This window comes from Monodon monoceros, unplaced genomic scaffold (genome assembly GCF_005190385.1).
Source record: "Monodon monoceros isolate NGI ecotype Baffin Bay Population unplaced genomic scaffold, NGI_Narwhal_1 Super_Scaffold_21, whole genome shotgun sequence".
Classification (NCBI taxonomy): Eukaryota; Metazoa; Chordata; class Mammalia; order Artiodactyla; family Monodontidae; genus Monodon; species Monodon monoceros.
Window position 1 is genome coordinate 52,339,862 of NW_021703778.1, and position 17,455 is coordinate 52,357,316.

The following is a 17,455-nucleotide window of genomic DNA, read 5'->3' on the forward strand; positions in this document are numbered from 1 at the left end:
AAGTATTTAGATTAATACAATTGGCAAACTAGTTTTTGTGTGACCAGAAATTAGCTGACGCTATTTCCTAAGGACAGATTCCCACATTTGTAATTACTGGTTCAGAGTGCATGAAATTTCTTGAGCCTCAAGTAGACATATGAAAATTAATAGCATTTATCGCCATAATGCATTAGAATGCTTGTTTTACAGAACGCTTGACAACATTAATTAATTTTCTTTTTCAAATTGGTTCAAAAATGTTATCTCATTATTTTAATTCATATTTGCATCAAAACGTACTTATAACATTCTTTATCATATTCAGCTTTTAAAACTTTGTGGAACATTTGTTACTCATTTATTTTGTAATTTCTATTGCGTTTTTTTCTCAAAAGATATTTTTTCCACTTCAAAACTCAAGTAATAGTTAACAAATTTTCTTCTATAATGTTTATGGCTTAACTTTTTAAAATAAACTTATTGTTTGAGATAAATTTGCATTCACAAGTGGCTGTAAGAATAGAGGGAAATCCCATGTACTCTTTACCCAATTCCCCTCAAAGGTAATACCTTGAAAAATTATACTATAGTATCACAACCAGGATAGTGACATTGACATGGTCAAGACACAACATTTGCTTCACCCTCATGTTCCCCACTTGAACTCATGTGTCGCATAGCCAATCTCCCACCCCAACCTCTCCTTAAACTCTGGAAACCACCAATCTGTTCTATCATTTTGTCATTTCAACAACCTTATATAAATGGAATAATCCAGTATATATTCTTTTGGGATGAGCTTTTTTCACCCATTATATTTCTCCAGAGTTTCATCAGGTGGCATGTATCAATAGTTCATCCTCTTCCATGGCTGAGCAGTATTCCATGATATGGATTGACAAAACATTCATTTATTGAAGGGCATCTGGGCCATTCCATATGGGCCCCCATGAACAAAGCTGCTACATACAATTTTGCACGGACCCCTGTGTAAACATAAACTTTGATTTCTCTGAAATAAATGCCAGGAATACAATTGGCAGGTTGTATGGTATTTACATGCTTAGTTTTTCTTGAAACTGTTTCCTAGAGAGACCACATTTTAGTCAGCAATTGGTAAGTGATCGAGTTTCTCTGCATCCTTGCCAGTATTTGATGTTGTTCAATTTTAAAAATTTTACTTCATAAGAAACTCAGTGCCTCCTGCAGTAGAAGCGCCGAGTCTTAACCACCAGACTGCCAAGGAAGTCCCACTACTGATTTAAAAAAAATTTTAGAGTTTCTAATTGTTGTTTAATATAATCATAATATGGTTTTAATTTGCACTTCTCTAATGGGTAATTTTGTTGCACACCTCTTCACGTACCGTCTGAATATCCTATTTGCTGAAGTGACTGTCTTTTGCTCAGTTTAAATCGAGTTGTTTGATTTCTTATGTAATAATTTTGAGAGTCCTTTATATATTCTGGATTGAAATGCTTTTTGTATATGTGATTGACAAATATTTTCTGCAAATCTGTAAAGTCTTTTCACTTATTTAAACATTTTATTTCTTAAACTAATGCTTAAGTTTTAATTAAGCACAATTTGTCATTTTATAATGGACTGTGCTTTTGGTGCTATGCCTAAAAAGACTTTGCCTAATCTCAGGTCATGAAGATTATTTCCTATATTTTTTTCCTAAGTTTCTAAAATGGACAATTTTAGATATATGAAAATTTAGATATATGATTCATTTTGAGATAGTTTTTGTTTTCGTGTAAGGTATGAAGTTTAGATTGAAGTTTAATTTTACATATGAATGCCCAGTTGTTCAAATACTATTTGCTGGAAAGCTTGTCTTTGGTAATTTGATCAGATTGTCTAATATATATTTCTGGATTTTCTATTCTGTTCAATTGATCTATGTGTCTATACCTTTGCCAGTAAAATATTGTCTAGATTAGATTACTGTGACTTTATAATCATCCTAAAAATGTAGTTGAACTTCTCTTATTTAATCTAAAATATTTATTTAATTCTTGGAAATTTGTTCTCATTTAATCAAATAATTTATTTCATGATCTTATTTATTCTCTATTTCTGGTACCTCCTGTTATACAGAGGTTGGTGCCTGTACTTATGTATTCTATTTATGTTTGCTATTCCTTTACATCGCTATCTCCTTATCTTTAAATCCTGCCTTTGAAAGTCCTTCAATACAATCTTCCAGCTCACTAAATTTTTTCTTCATCCATTCAAATTTTATTTATCCCTTTAAACATGTTCTTTCTTAAAACAGTTATATGCTTCATAACTAACAATTTACCAAATCCTTTTTTTCATCTTGTTCCTTTACCATGAAACTAATGTTCTCTTGCCTCCTTGAGATTTTTATTTTGCTTATTTTATTTTCTTGCTCCATTTTTTTTTTTTGCTTTGCAATTTTCCATCTTTTTAAATAATTTCACTTCATGTGGAACTTGCTGCCCTGCTTTGTCTTCTTAATTCTGTATGTATTTCTTGAATGTACAGTAGTTTTGTCTACTGAGCTGGCAGGTGACCAGGCTGGTGAGAGGCACTGGGAAAAGCTCATCCTTCCACTTCACTGACTGTACTTTTTTCACTGTCAGTTACAGTTCTGCTGCCTTGCATTTTGGTTTTACCTCCATTGGTTTACTTCAATTATTTTTGTTTTCAGTGACTCTTTCAGCATGTGAAATACAGTGTGTTTTACATAGCAATCAATATATAACTATTATTTTATATTGCTTCTGTTTTTCTGCAAATGTCATGGTTAACTTCCTCCATGATTCAGATTTCAACTGAAAATTCATTTCCTCAAAGAAGGTTTTCTTGCCATCCTTTGTAATATGGCTTCTCTCACATCATTTTCTATCATATTACTTTGTTTTGTTTTGTTTTATTTATTTATTTATTTATTTTTATTTATTTTTTGTTGTACACGGGCCTCTCACTGTTGTGGCCTCTCCTGTTGTGGAGCACAGGCTCCAGATGCGCAGGCTCAGCGGCCATGGCTCACAGGCCCAGCTGCTCCGTGGCGTGTGGGATCTTCCTGGACCGGGGAACGCACTCATGTCCCCTGCATTGGCAGGCGGACTCTCAACCACTGTGCCACCAGGGAAGCCCTACTTTGTTTTATTTTTATTACAGCACACACCAGTATGCGAAATTATGTTACTTTTTTATTGTTTGTTTTCTGTCTTCACTAAAATTTAAGCAGTGGTTTGGTAACCATTTAAGTTTATCTAAAGTAATGTGTATTGCTTTTAAAATGTGTGCACATTTCTTTAAATATTATCTCTTGAAATTCACCAAAAAACTAGTGTAGGTATTTCATCACCAAGTAGATACAGTCTGAGAACATGCTTATTGAAGGAATTTCAGATCTTAGCCCTAAATTTGAAGCTTATATTTTATCCTTCTTTTATTTTTTTTCAGGAATGCAGTCAAAGAACACAGAACACTATACAGCATTTATGAACCCAGGTGAGTCCATGATATCTTCAATTTATCTATTAAAGGCTTCCACTTTTCACCAGTGATACAAGTATTAATAATCATTGCAATATATGACTTATCTTACTCCATGTATTTTGTGTTTGAAACATCTACCAGAGTTATTGTAAAGCATATAAAGAAACTAAATAATAAAACAATAATAATAATGAAATAGCATCACCTTAATTTATCTTATGTAATTTTGCAATAATTTTAAACAAAATTTTCATTGTATTTTAATAAGGCACGTAGGCCCCTAGGGATTTTAGCACTAAGTACATCCAGGCTTAAAAATAGAACGTTTTAGCACTGGAAGGAACTTCAAACATCATCATTTTACGTATTTGGAAAGGTAGCCCAGATAGGTTAGACTTGCCTAAGGTCACATAGCTATTCAGAAGCAGAATTAGGAAAATAAAATATATTGCTTACTTTCATCACCATGCTTTTAGATTGCTCCACAATGCCTGGGGAAAATAATCCCTAACAATTTTGTGTGAATAAAAGTGTGTTCTCCAAGAAATTAAAGATAAGACAAACAGATGGAGAGATATATCATGTTCTTGGATTGGAAGAATCAACATTGTGAAAATGACTATACTACCCAAAGAAATCTACAGGTTCAATGCAATTCCTATCAAACTACCACTGACATTTTTCACAGAACTAGAACAAAAAATTTCACAATTTGTGTGGAAACACAAAAGACCCCGAATAGCAAAAGCAATCTTGAGAAAGAAAAATGGAGCTGGAGGAACCAGGCTTCCTGACTTCAGGCTATACTACAAAGCTACAGTAATCAAGACAGTATGGTACTGGCACAAAAACAAAAATATAGATAAATGGAACAGGATACAAAGCCCAGAGATAAACCCACGCACATATGGTCACCTTATCTTTGATAAAGGATGCAAGAATATACAGTGGAGAAAAGACAGCCTCTTCAATAAGTGGTGCAAAACTGGACAGTTATATGTAAAAGAATGAAATTAGAACACTCCCTAACACCATACACAAAAATAAACTCAAAATGGATTAAAGACCTAAAGGTAAGGCCAGACACTGTAAAACTCTTAGAGGAAAACATAGGCAGAACACTCTATGACATAAATCACAGCAAGATCCTTTATGACCCACCTCCTAGAAAAATGAAAATAAAAACAAAAATAAACAAATGGGACCTAATGAAATTTAAAAGCTTTTGCACAACAAAGGAAACCATAAACAAGACAAAAAGACAGCCCTCAGAATGAGAGAAAATATTTGCAAATGAAGCAATGGACAAAGGATTAATCTCCAGAATATACAAGCAGCTCATGCAACTCAATATCAAAAAGAACAAACAAGCCAATCCAAAAATGGGCAGAAGACCTAAATAGACATTTCTCCAAATAAGGTATACAGATTGCCAACAAACACATGAAAGGATGCTCAACATCACTCATCATTAGAGAAATACAAATCAAAATGAGGTATCACCTCACACCAGTCAGAATGGCCATCATCAAAAAATCTATAAACAATAAGTGCTGGAGAGGGTGTGGAGAAAAGGGAACCCTCTTGCACTGTTGGTAGAAATGTAAATTGATACAGCCACTATAGAGAACAGTATGGAGATTCCTTAAAAAACTTAAAATAGAACTACCATATGACCCAGCAATCCCACTACTGGGCATATACCTTGAGAAAACCATAATTCACAAAAAGTCATGTACCGCAATGTTCATTGCAGCTCTATTTACAATAGTCAGGAGATGGAAGAAGCCGAAGTGTCCATCGACAGATGAATGGGTAAAGAAGATGTGGCACATATATACAATGGAATATTACTCAGCCATAAAAAGAAATAAAATTATTTGTAGTGAGGTGGATGGACCTAGAGTCTGTCATACAGAGTGAAGTAAGTCAGAAAGAGAAAAACAAATACCATATGCTAACACATATATATGGAGTCTAAAAAAAAAAATCGTTCTGAAGAACTTAGGGGCAGGACAGGAATAAAGACACAGATGCAGAGAATGGAAATGACACAGGGAGTGGGAAGAGTAAGCTGGAATGAAGTGAGAGAGTGGCATGGACATATATACACTACCAAATGTAAAATAGCTAATGGGAAGCAGCCTCAGAGCTCAGGGAGATCAGCTTGGTGCTTTGTGACCACCTAGAGAACTGGGATAGGGAGGATGGGAGGGAGATGCAAGAGGGAGGAGATATGGGGATATATGTGTATGTATAGCTGATACACTTTGTTATGGAGCAGAAACTAGCACACCATTGTGAGGCAATTATACTCCAATAAAGATGTTTTAAAAAAAAGTGTATTCTCCAGCTGATAGTCTCTTGGAAAGAAATGGGCTCTGACAACAAAATTTTTTAGCAAAACTTTTCAAGACAGATATGTAATGGAAACTAATCATCTGGTGATTTCTTGTTTATCTTTAAAAATTCAGCTACAACATAACTTCACAGTTAAAACTTCTCTGGTTATCAACCACCCCCAACCTCCAAACTCAATCAGCATTCCAGGCAAAGTTCATCCTCTTTTGGGCCCACTATTTGTTAATGGTTAAAGCCTTTCTGTGTAAGGGGCTAATAAATCCTTCCTTCCTCCTTTCCTTCCTTCCTACCTCCTCCCTTCTTCCCGCCCCCTTCCTTCCTTTTTCCCTTCCTTCCTTCCTTCCTTCCTTCCTTCCTTCTTTCCATGTATCCAGATTCTAAATACTGTAATTTGAACTATGGTAGTTGTTCAATATTTTTGGTAGAAGTAATAATTTCTTATTAGACATCATTTCAGTTTGTTATTTATCATGTACATATAATTTTTTAACACAACAAAGGTTTATTTCTGACTTATGCAAAAGTAGGTGAGGTGGTCCTCCTCCATCAGTCTCCTAACTCTCTGTATTTTTTCCATAGCAGTTATTATACTTTGTAATTATCTATTTAATTATATGATTATTGGATCAATTTCTATTGCTATACCTAGGGTGTGTGCTCCTTGATGGCAGGGCCTGTATTAGGCTTGCTATGTATCCCTAGACCTAGTAACTACAATTAATGCCTTAATATAACATATTATACTATTGGTTTTGAACATTATGCAAATAGTGTCACTCTGTAGTTAATCTGGCAATTTGCATTTGTTGTTCAACATGTTTGTGAGATTTATCTTTGTAGAATTACGTAGTTGGGGTTCATTTTTACCGTCATAATTTTCCATTGATTGAATATAATACAATTAATTTATTCTCCTGTTGATGGGCACTTGAGTTATTATCAGGTTTTTGCAATTATAATTTGTACTTCTGTGAATTTTCTTGTGCATGTCATTTTGTGCAAGTGTGCAAAGAATGCCTCTAGGTGTACATATAATTTTATTTACTCATTCAAATATTTTCTTAGGACAAATACTTAAAAGCAGAATTGTAGGGCTTCCCTGGTGGTGCAGTGGTTGAGAGTCCACCTGCCGATGCAGGGAACATGGGTTTGTGCCCCAGTCCGGGAGGGTCCCACATGCTGCGGAGTGGCTGGGCCTGTGAGCCATGGTCGCTGAGCCTGCGCGTCTGGAGCCTGTGCTCCACAACAAGAGAGGCCACAGCAGTGAGAGGCCCACGTACTGCAAAAAAAAAAAAAAAAAAAAAAAAGCAGAATTGTATGATGAAAGAGTAGGCACACTTAAAACTTTCAATTTTTGTATAAGTTTCTACAGAAGTTTGATAAATTGTAAGTATAGAACATAAGTATTCACAAGTAAACACACCCATGTAACCACCGATTGGGGAACATTAGAACATTAGAGTCATTAGGTTGTACACTTGAAATTAATTCCTTATCTGTATTCTTCCTCTTCATGGTATGGGTCAATTGCCCTGCCAATATGGCAACTTCTTTTTTAGGCAGTGAATTTACTGGCAAGAGGATACCAAAGTGATTAGGCAACAACCATAGCTTTCTGTTTAATGAAGTTCCTACTATACCTACTTGTGGAAGTGTCTCTGGAAACAAGGACATGTAGATGCTCAATGGTGATCCACTTTATTATAAACTATTAACAAAAGTCCACGATTTAGGAGAGTTGAGGAAGATGGCGGAAGAGTAAGACGTGGAGATCACCTTCCTCCCCACAGATACATCAGAAATACATCTACATGTGGAACTGCTCATATAGAACACCCACTGAACGCTGGCAGAAGACCTCAGACCTCCCAAAAGGCAAGAAACTCCCCACATACCTGGGTAGGGCAAAAGTAGAAAGAAAAAACAGAGACAAAAGAATAGGGATGGGACCTGCACCAGTGGGAGGGAGCTGTGAAGGAGGAAAGGTTTCCACACACTAGAAGCCCCTTCATGGGCGGAGACTGTGGTTGGCGGAGGGGGGAATCTTCGGAGCCGCGGAGGAGAGCACATCAACAGGGGTGCGGAGGGCAAAGCGGAGAGATTGCTACGCAGAGGATCAGTGCCGACCGGCACTCACCAGCCCGAGAGGCTTCTCTGATCACCCGCCGGGGCAGGCAGTGGATGGGAGCTGAGGCTCTGGCTTCGGTCGGATCGCAGGGAGAGGACCAGGGATAGCTGCGTGAACGCAGCCTGATGGGGTTAGTGCACCACGGCTAGCCAGGAGGGAGCCCGGGGAAAAGTCTGGACCTGCCAAAGAGGCAAGAGACTTTTTCTTGCCTGTTTGTTTCCTGGTGCACGAGGAGAGGGGATTCAGAGCGCTGCTTAAAGGAGCTCCAGAGAAAGGCACGAGCCGCGGGTATCAGCGCAGACCCCAGAGACGGCCATGAGACGCTAACACTGCTGCTGCAGCCACCAAGAAGCCTGTGAGCAAACACAGGCCACTATCCACACCTCCCCCCCTGGGAGCCTGTGCAGCCCGCCACTGCCAGGGTCCCATAATCCAGGGACAACTTTCCCGGGAGAATGCACGGTGCACCTCAGGCTGGTGCAACATCACGCTGGCCTCTGCCAATGCAGGCTCGCCCTGCATCCGGACCCCTCCCTCCCCCCGGTCTGAGTGAGCCAGAGCCCTCGAAGCAGCTGCTCCTTTAACTCCGTCCTGTCTGAGCGAAGAACAGACGCCCTCAGGCGACATACACACAGAGGCAGGGCCAAATCCAAAGCTAAACCCCGGGAACTGTGCGAACAAAGAAGAGAAACGGAAATTTCTCCCAGCAGCCTCAGGAGCATAGGATTAAATCACCACAATCAACTTGATGTACCCTGCATCTGTGGAATACCTGAATAGACAACGAATCACCCCAAATTGAGGAGGTGGACTTTGAGAGCAAGATTTATTATTTTTTCCCCTTTTCCTCTTTTTGTGAGTATGTATGTCTATGCTTCTGTGTGAGATTTTGTCTGTATAGCTTTGCTTTCACCATTTGTCCTAGGGTTCTGTCTGTCCATTTTTGTTTTGTTTTGTTCTGTTTTTTTTTAACGTTGTAAAAAAATTTTTTTAATAATTATTTTTTATTTTAATAACTTTATTTTATCTTTATTTTATTTTTTCCTCTTTCTTGCTTGCTTTCTACTTTTTCTCCCTTTTATTCTGAGCCGTGTGGATGAAAGACTCTTGGTGCTGCAGTCAGGAGTCAGTGCTGTGCCTCTGAGGTGGGAGAGCCAACTTCAGGACACTGGTCCACAAGACACCTCCCAGCTCCAACTAATATGAAATGGTGAAAATCTCCCAGAGACCTCCATCTCAACACCAAGACCCAGCTTCACTCAACGATCAGCAAGCTACAGTGCTGGACGCCCTATGCCAAACAACTAGCAAGACAGGAACACAACCCAACCCATTAGCAGAGAGACGGCCTAAAATCATAAGTCCACAGACACGCCAAGACACACCACCAGATGTGGACCTGCCCACCAGAAAGACAAGATCCAGCCTCATCCACCAGAACACAGGCACTAGTCCCCTCCACCAGGAAGACTACATAACCCACTGAACCACCTTTAGCCACTGGGGACAGACACCAAAAACAATGGAAACTACGAACCTGCAGCCTGCAAAAAGGAGACCCCAAACACAGTAAGATAACCAACTGAGAAGACGGAAAAACACACAGCAGGTGAAGGATCAAGGTAAAAACACACCAGACCTAACAAATGAAGAGGAAATAGGCAATCTACCTGAAAAAGAATTCGGAATAATGATAGTAAAGATATCCAAAATCTTGGGAATAGAATAGAGAAAATGCAAGAAACATTTAACAAGGACCTAGAAGAACTAAAGAGGAAACAAGCAATGATGAACAACACAATAAATGAAATTAAAAATACTCTAAAAGGGATCAATAGCAGAATAACTGAAGCAGAAGAACGGATAAGTGACCTGGAAGATGAAATAGTGGAAATAACTACTGCAGAGCAGAATAAAGAAAAAAGAATGAAAAGAACTGAGGACAGTCTCAGAGACCTCTGGGACAACATTAAACGCACCAACATTAGAATAATAGGGGTCGCAGAAGAAGAAGAGAAAATCTCAGAGACCTCTGGGACAACATTAAACGCACCAACATTAGAATAATAGGGGTCGCAGAAGAAGAAGAGAAAAAGAAATGGACTGAGAAAATATTTGAAGAGATTATAATTGAAAACTTCCCTAATATGGGAAAGGAAATAGTTAAAGTCCAGGAAGCGCAGAGAGTCCCATACAGGATAAATCCAAGGAGAAACACGCCAAGACACATATTAATCAAACTGTCAAAAATTAAATACAAAGAAAGCATATTAAAAGCAGCAAGGGAAAAACAACAAATAACACACAAGGGAATCCCCATAAGGTTAACAGCTGATCTTTCAGCAGAAACTCTACAAGCCAGAAAGGAGTGGCAGGACATATTTAAAGTGATGAAGGAGAAAAACCTGCTTCCAAGATTACTCTACCCAGCAAGGATCTCATTCAGATTTGATGGAGAAATTAAAACCTTTACAGACAAGCAAAAGCTGAGAGAGTTCAGCACCACCAAACCAGCTGTACAACAAATGCTAAATGAACGTCTCAGGCAAGAAACACAAGAGAAGAAAAAGACCTACAAAAACGACCCCAAAACAATTTAGAAAATGGGAATAGGAACATACATATTGATAATTACCTAAAATGTAAGTGGACTAAATGCTCCCACGAAAAGACACAGATTGGCTGAATGGATACAAAAACAAGACCCATATATATGCTGTCTACAAGAGACCCACTTCAGACCTAGAGACACATACAGACTGAAAGTAAGGGGATGGAAAAAGATATTCCATGCAAATGGAAACCAAAAGAAAGCTGGAGGAGCAATTCTCATATCAGACAAAATAGACTTTAAAATAAAGACTATTAGAAGAGACAAAGAAGGACACTACATAATGATCAAGGGATTGATCCAAGAAGAAGATATAACAATTGTAAATATTTATTCACCCAACATAGGAGCACCTCAATACATAAGGCAAATACTAACAGCCATAAAAGGGGAAATCGACAGTAACACATTCATAGTAGGGGGACTTTAACACCCGACTTTCACCAATGGACAGATCATCCAAAATGAAAATAAATAAGGAAACACAAGCTTTAAATGATACATTAAACTAGATGGACTTAATTGATATTTATAGGGCACTCCATCCAAAAACAACAGAATACACATTTTTCTCAAGTGCTCATGGAACATTCTCCAGGATAGATCATATCTTGGGTCACAAATCAAGCCTTGGTAAATTTAAGAAAATTGAAATCGTATCAAGTATCTTTTCCAACCACAGTGCTATGAGACTAGATATTACAGGAAAAGGAAATAGATAGACTTGATATTACAGGAAAAGATCTGTAAAAAATACAAACAAATGGACACGAAACAATACACTACTTAATAACGAAATGATCACTGAAGAAATCAAAGAGGAAATCAAAAAATACCTAGAAACAAATGACAATGGAGACACGATGACCCAAAACCTATGGGATGCAGCAAAAGCAGTTCTAAGAGGGAAGTCTATAGCAATACAATCCTACCTTAAGAAACAGGAAGCATCTCAATTAAACAACCTAACCTTGCACCTAAAGCAATTAGAGAAAGAAGAACAAAAAGACCCCAAAGTTATCAGAAGGAAAGAAATCATAAATATCAGATCAGAAATAAATGAAAAAGAAATGAAGGAAACGATAGTAAAGATCAATAAAACTTAAAGCTGGTTCTTTGAGAAGATAAACAAAATTGATAAACCATTAGCCAGACTCACCAATAAAAAAAGGGAGAAGATTCAAATCAATAGAATTAGAAATGAAAAAGAAGAAGTAACAACTGACACTGAAGAAATACAAAGGATCATGAGAGATTACTACAAGCAATTCTATGCCAATAAAATAGAAAACCTGAAAGAAATGGAAAAATTCTTAGAAATGCACAACCTGCCGAGACTGAACCAGGAAGAAATAGAAAATATGAACAGACCAATCACAAGCACTGAGATTGAAACTGTCAGTAAAAATCTTCTATCAAACAAAAGCCCAGGACCAGATGGCTTCACAGGAGAATTCTATCAAACATTTAGAGAAGAGCTAACACCTATCCTTCTCAAATTCTTCCAAAATATTGCAGGGGGAGGAACACTCCCAAACTCATTCTATGAGGCCACCATCACCCTGATACCAAAACCAGACAAAGATGTCACAAAGAAAGAAAACTACAGGCCAATATCACTGATGAACATAGATGCAAAAATCCTCAATAAAATACCAGCAAACATAATCCAACAGCACATTTAAAGGATCATACACCATGATAAACTTGGGTTTGTCCCAGGAATGCAAGGATTCTTGAATATATGCAAATCAATCAATGTGATACACCATATTAACAAATTGAAGGAGAAAAACCATATGATCATCTGAATAGCTGCAGAGAAAGCTTTTGACAAAATTCAACACCCATTTATGATAAAAAACCCTGCAGAAAGTAGGCATAGAGGGAACTTTCCTCAACATAATAAAGGCCATATATGACAAAACCACAGCCAACATTGTCCTCAATGGTGAAAAACTGAAACCATTTCCACTAAGGTCAGGAACAAGACAAGGTTGCCCACTCTCACCACTCTTATTCAACATAGTTTTGGAAGTTTTAGCCATAGCAATTAGAGAAGAAAAAGAAATAAAAGGAATTGAAATTGGAAAAGAAGAAGTAAAGCTGTCACTGTTTGCAGATGACATGATACTCTACATAGAGAATCCTAAAGATGCAACCAGAAAACTACCAGAGCTAATCATTGAATTTGGTAAAGTAGCAGGATACACAATTACTGCACAGAAATCTCTGGCACTCCTATACACTAATGTTGAAAAATCTGAAAGTGAAATTAGGAAAACACTCCCATTTACCATTGCAACAAAAAGAATAAAATATCTAGGAATAAATCTACCTAAGGAGACAAAAGACCTGTGTGCAGAAAATTATAAGACACTGATGAAAGAAATTAAAGATGACACAAATAGATGGAGAGATTTACCATGTTCTTGGATTGGAAGAATCAACATTGTGAAAATGACTATACTACCTAAAGCAATCTACATATTCAGTGCAATTCCTATCAAACTACCAATGGAATTTTTCACAGAACTAGAACAAAAAATTTCGCAATTTGTATGGAAACACAAAAGACCCCGAATAGCCAAAGCAATCTTGAGAACGAGAAAAGGAGCTGGAGGAATTAGGCTCCCTGACTTCAGACTATACTACAAAGCTACAGTAATCAAGGCAGTATGGTACTGGCACAAAAAGGGAAAGATAGATCAATGGAACAGGATAGAAAGCCCAGAGATAAACCCACGCACATATGGACACCTTATCTTTGTTAAAGGTGGCAGGAATGTACAGTGGAGAAAAGACAGCCTCTTCAATAAGTGGTGCTGGGAAAACTGGACAGGTACATGTAAAAGTATGAGATTAGAACACTCCCTAACGCCATACACAGAAATAAGCTCAAAATGGATTAAAGACCTAAATGTAAGGCCAGAAACTATGAAACTCTTAGAGGAAAACATAGGCAGAACACTCTATGACATAAACCACAGCAAGATCCTTTTTGACCCACCTCCTAGAGAAATGGAAATAAAACAAAAATAAACAAATGGAACCTAATTAAACTTACAAGCTTTTGCACAGCAAAGGAAACCATAAACAAGACCAAAAGACAACTCTCAGAATGGGAGAAAATATTTGCAAATGAAGCAACTGACAAAGGATTAGTCTCCAAAATTTACAAGCAGCTCATGCAGCTCAATAACAAAAAAAACAAACAACCCAATCCAAAAATGGGCAGAAGACCTAAATAGACATTTCTCCAAAGAAGATATACAGATTGCCAACAAACACATGAAAGAATGCTCAACATCATTAATCATTAGAGAAATGCAAATTAAACCTACAATGAGATATCATCGCATACCAGTCAGAATGACCATCATCAAAAAATCTAGAAACAATAAATGCTGGATAGGGTGTGGAGAAAAGGGAACACTCTTGCACTGCTGGTGGGAATGTAAATTGATACAGCCACTATGGAGAACAACATGGAGGTTCGTTAAAAAACTACAAATAGAACTACCATACGACCGAGCAATCCCACTACTAGGTATATACCCTGAGAAAACCACAATTCAAAAAGAGTCATGTACCAACATGTTCATTGTAGCTCTATATACAATAGCCAGGACATGGAAACAACCTATGTGTCCATCATCCAATGAATGGATAAAGAAGGTATGGCCCATATATACAATGGAATATTACTCAGCCATAAAAATAAATGAAATTGAGCTATTTGTAGTGAGGTGGAATGACCTAGAGTCTGTCATAAAGAGTGAAGTAAGTCAGTAAGAGAAAAACAAATACCCTATGATAACACATATATATGGAATCTAAGAAAAAAAAAAGTCATGAAGAACCTAGGGGTAAGATGGGAATAAAGACACAGACCTACTAGAGAATGGACTTGAGGATATGGGGAGGGGGAAGGGTAAGCTGTGAGAAAGTGATAGATTGGCATGGACATATACACTACCAAAAGTAAAATAGATAGCTAGTGGGAAGCAGCCTCATAGCACAGGGAGATCAGCTCGGTGCTTTGTGACCACCTGGAGGGATGGGATAGGGAGGGTGGGAGGGAGGGAGACGCAAGAGGGAAGATATATGGGAACATATGTATATGTATAACTGATTCACTTTGTTATAAAGCAGAAACTAACACACTATTGTAAAGCAATTATAAAGTGGTTAAAGAAAAAAAAATCCACGGTTTATATTATAGTTTACTGTTAGTGCTATAAACTCTATGGGTTTTGACAAACTTATAATGGCATGTATCCACCAGTACAGTATCATACAGAGGAGTTTCGCTGCCCTAAAAATCCCCCTTTTTCCACCTATTTATCCCTCCCTAACTTATGGATCATTTGGTAAGAGTATGTTTAGATTCGTAAGAAACCATCAAACTGTCTTCCAAAGTAGCTGTACCATTTTGCACACTAACCTGGAAGGAATGAGAATTCCTGTTGCTTCACATCCTTTCTAACATTTGGTGTTGTCAGTGTTTTGGATTTTAGACATTCTAATAGTTACATAGTGGTGCCTCACTGTTGTTTTAATTAATTTCATAAATTCCCTGATGACATATGATTTTGAGTATCTTTCTGTATGCTTATTTTTCATCTGCATATCTTCTGTAGTTAAGTGTCTGTTCAAATCTTCACTTATTGTTTAATCAGGTTGTTTGTTTTCTTATTGTTGAGTTTTAACTGTTCTTCGTGTAATTGGATACCAGTACTTTATCAAACATGTGTTTTGCCAGTCAGTGGCTTTTCTTTCATTTTCTTAACAGCTTTTTTTTGTACGGCAGAAATTTTTAATTTTAATCAAGTCCAATTTTTTTCTTTCATGAATTTTTGTATTGTATCTAAAAAGTCAACACTCAAGGTTACCTAGGTTTCCTCCTATGCTATCTTCCACAATTTTTTAACTTTACATTTCACATTTAACTCTGTGATCCATTTCAAGTTAATGTTTGTGAAAGGTGTAAAACCTTTGTATTTTTTGGCATCATAGATACCAAATTGTTTCAGCATTTTTTGTTGAAAAGACCATCCTTTTTTCATTGAATTGCCTTTACTCTTTTGTCTAAGAGAGTTGATTACATTTATGTGAGTATTTCTGCATTCTCTATTCTATTCCATAGATCTGTACAACCATTCTTCCACCAATTCCACACTGTCTTCATTACTGTAGCTTTATATTTAGTCTTGAAGGCAGGTAGTGTTTGTTCTCTGACTTTATTCTTCTCATCCAATACTCTGTTGGCTATTCTGGGACGTTTACCTTTCTATATAAGCTTAAAATCAGTTTTTTCAGTATCTATGAAGTAATTTTCTTAGATTTTGATTGGGATTGCATTGACTCCATAGATCAATTTGTGAAGAACTGACATCTTGACAATATTGAGTTTTCCTATTCATGCACATGGACTATCTCTCCATTTATTTAGATCTTTTGATTTCCTTCATCAGAGTTGTAGTTTTCCTCACACAGATCTTGTACATATTTTGTTAGATTTATCCTTAAGTATCTCAATTTTTATGCTAATTACCTAATAGTTTTTTAGGTATGCTATTCTTTTTGGTTACCATAGAAATTGCAATAGGCATTCTTTCATTAGTGTCTAACATGAATTATTATTTTCCACATCCCAGACAATTATTGTTATCCTCAATTTAAACTTTATATACATTTTAACCCCACAAGTTATTATTATATTACTATTAGTATAAGCAGTGCATTTTATGCATTCAATATTAATTCATATTTACCACTAATGTAGCTCTATGTTCTGTACCACCTTGCCATGTTTCTTTAGCAATTATGTTCTATCTACTGGAAGGACTTCTTTTAGTATATATCCCTCAGTGCAAGTGTGCTGGCACCAATTTCTCTAAGTTTTTTTTGTCTTATATTTCTTTATTTTTCCTTCAAAAGTGAAGAATGTTTACAATGAGTATAGAATTCTTTGTTGGTAACTATTTTCTTTCATCACTTTAAAATGTCATTAACTGTCTTCTTTATTTTCTGGTTTCTATTAAGAAATCTATTCTCAGTCTTATTGCTTTTTGAAGTTGATTTTTACATTTTTGGACAAGCATTTAAGATATTTTTCTCTGATTCTAATTTCCAAAATTTTATTATGATGTATTTAAGTGCAGTTTTCTTTTTGTTTATCTTACTTTGGTTTCATAGTTTTTGTGAATCTGTGGCTTAATCTCTTTTTACCAGTTTTAGAAACATCTCAGCCATAATCTATACAAATATTATTTCCACACCATTATATCTATTGTCCCCTTCCATAACTTTTATTGCTATTATGTTACACCTTTCTACTGTTCTCTGATATCTTTTACTCTCTTTTCTGCCTTTCCCATACTTGTGCTTTGGTCTGGTTATTTCCAAACGACATACCTTCCAGGTAATGATTCATCTCTTTGGTTGTATCTCCTCTGCTGTTTGACTCATTCTTAATACATCATTATATTTTTCAGTTCTAGAATTTCCATTTAATTCTCTTATATTGATTTCAATTCTTTGAAGTATTTCTCTATCTTGTTATCTATTTCTTAAGTATCTGATAGCTCCAATATCTGGATCACTATGGCTATATTTTTATTGTTTGTTTTTTGTTGGTTCTGGATCTTGATATGCCTTTTAAATTTGATTAAATGCCAGACGTGTTTTAAAATGTAAAATCTCTGCATCAGCAGTGTTCAATAGAACTTTCTGTGAATATGGAAATATTTTGTATGTGTACTGTGCAGTATGATTGCTGCTAGTCACGTGCAGTTTCTGAGCACTTGAAATAGGACTAGTGTGACTGATGAAGTAATATGTTACTTTAATTACTTTTAATAAATGTAAATAGCCACATGTGGCTTGTGACT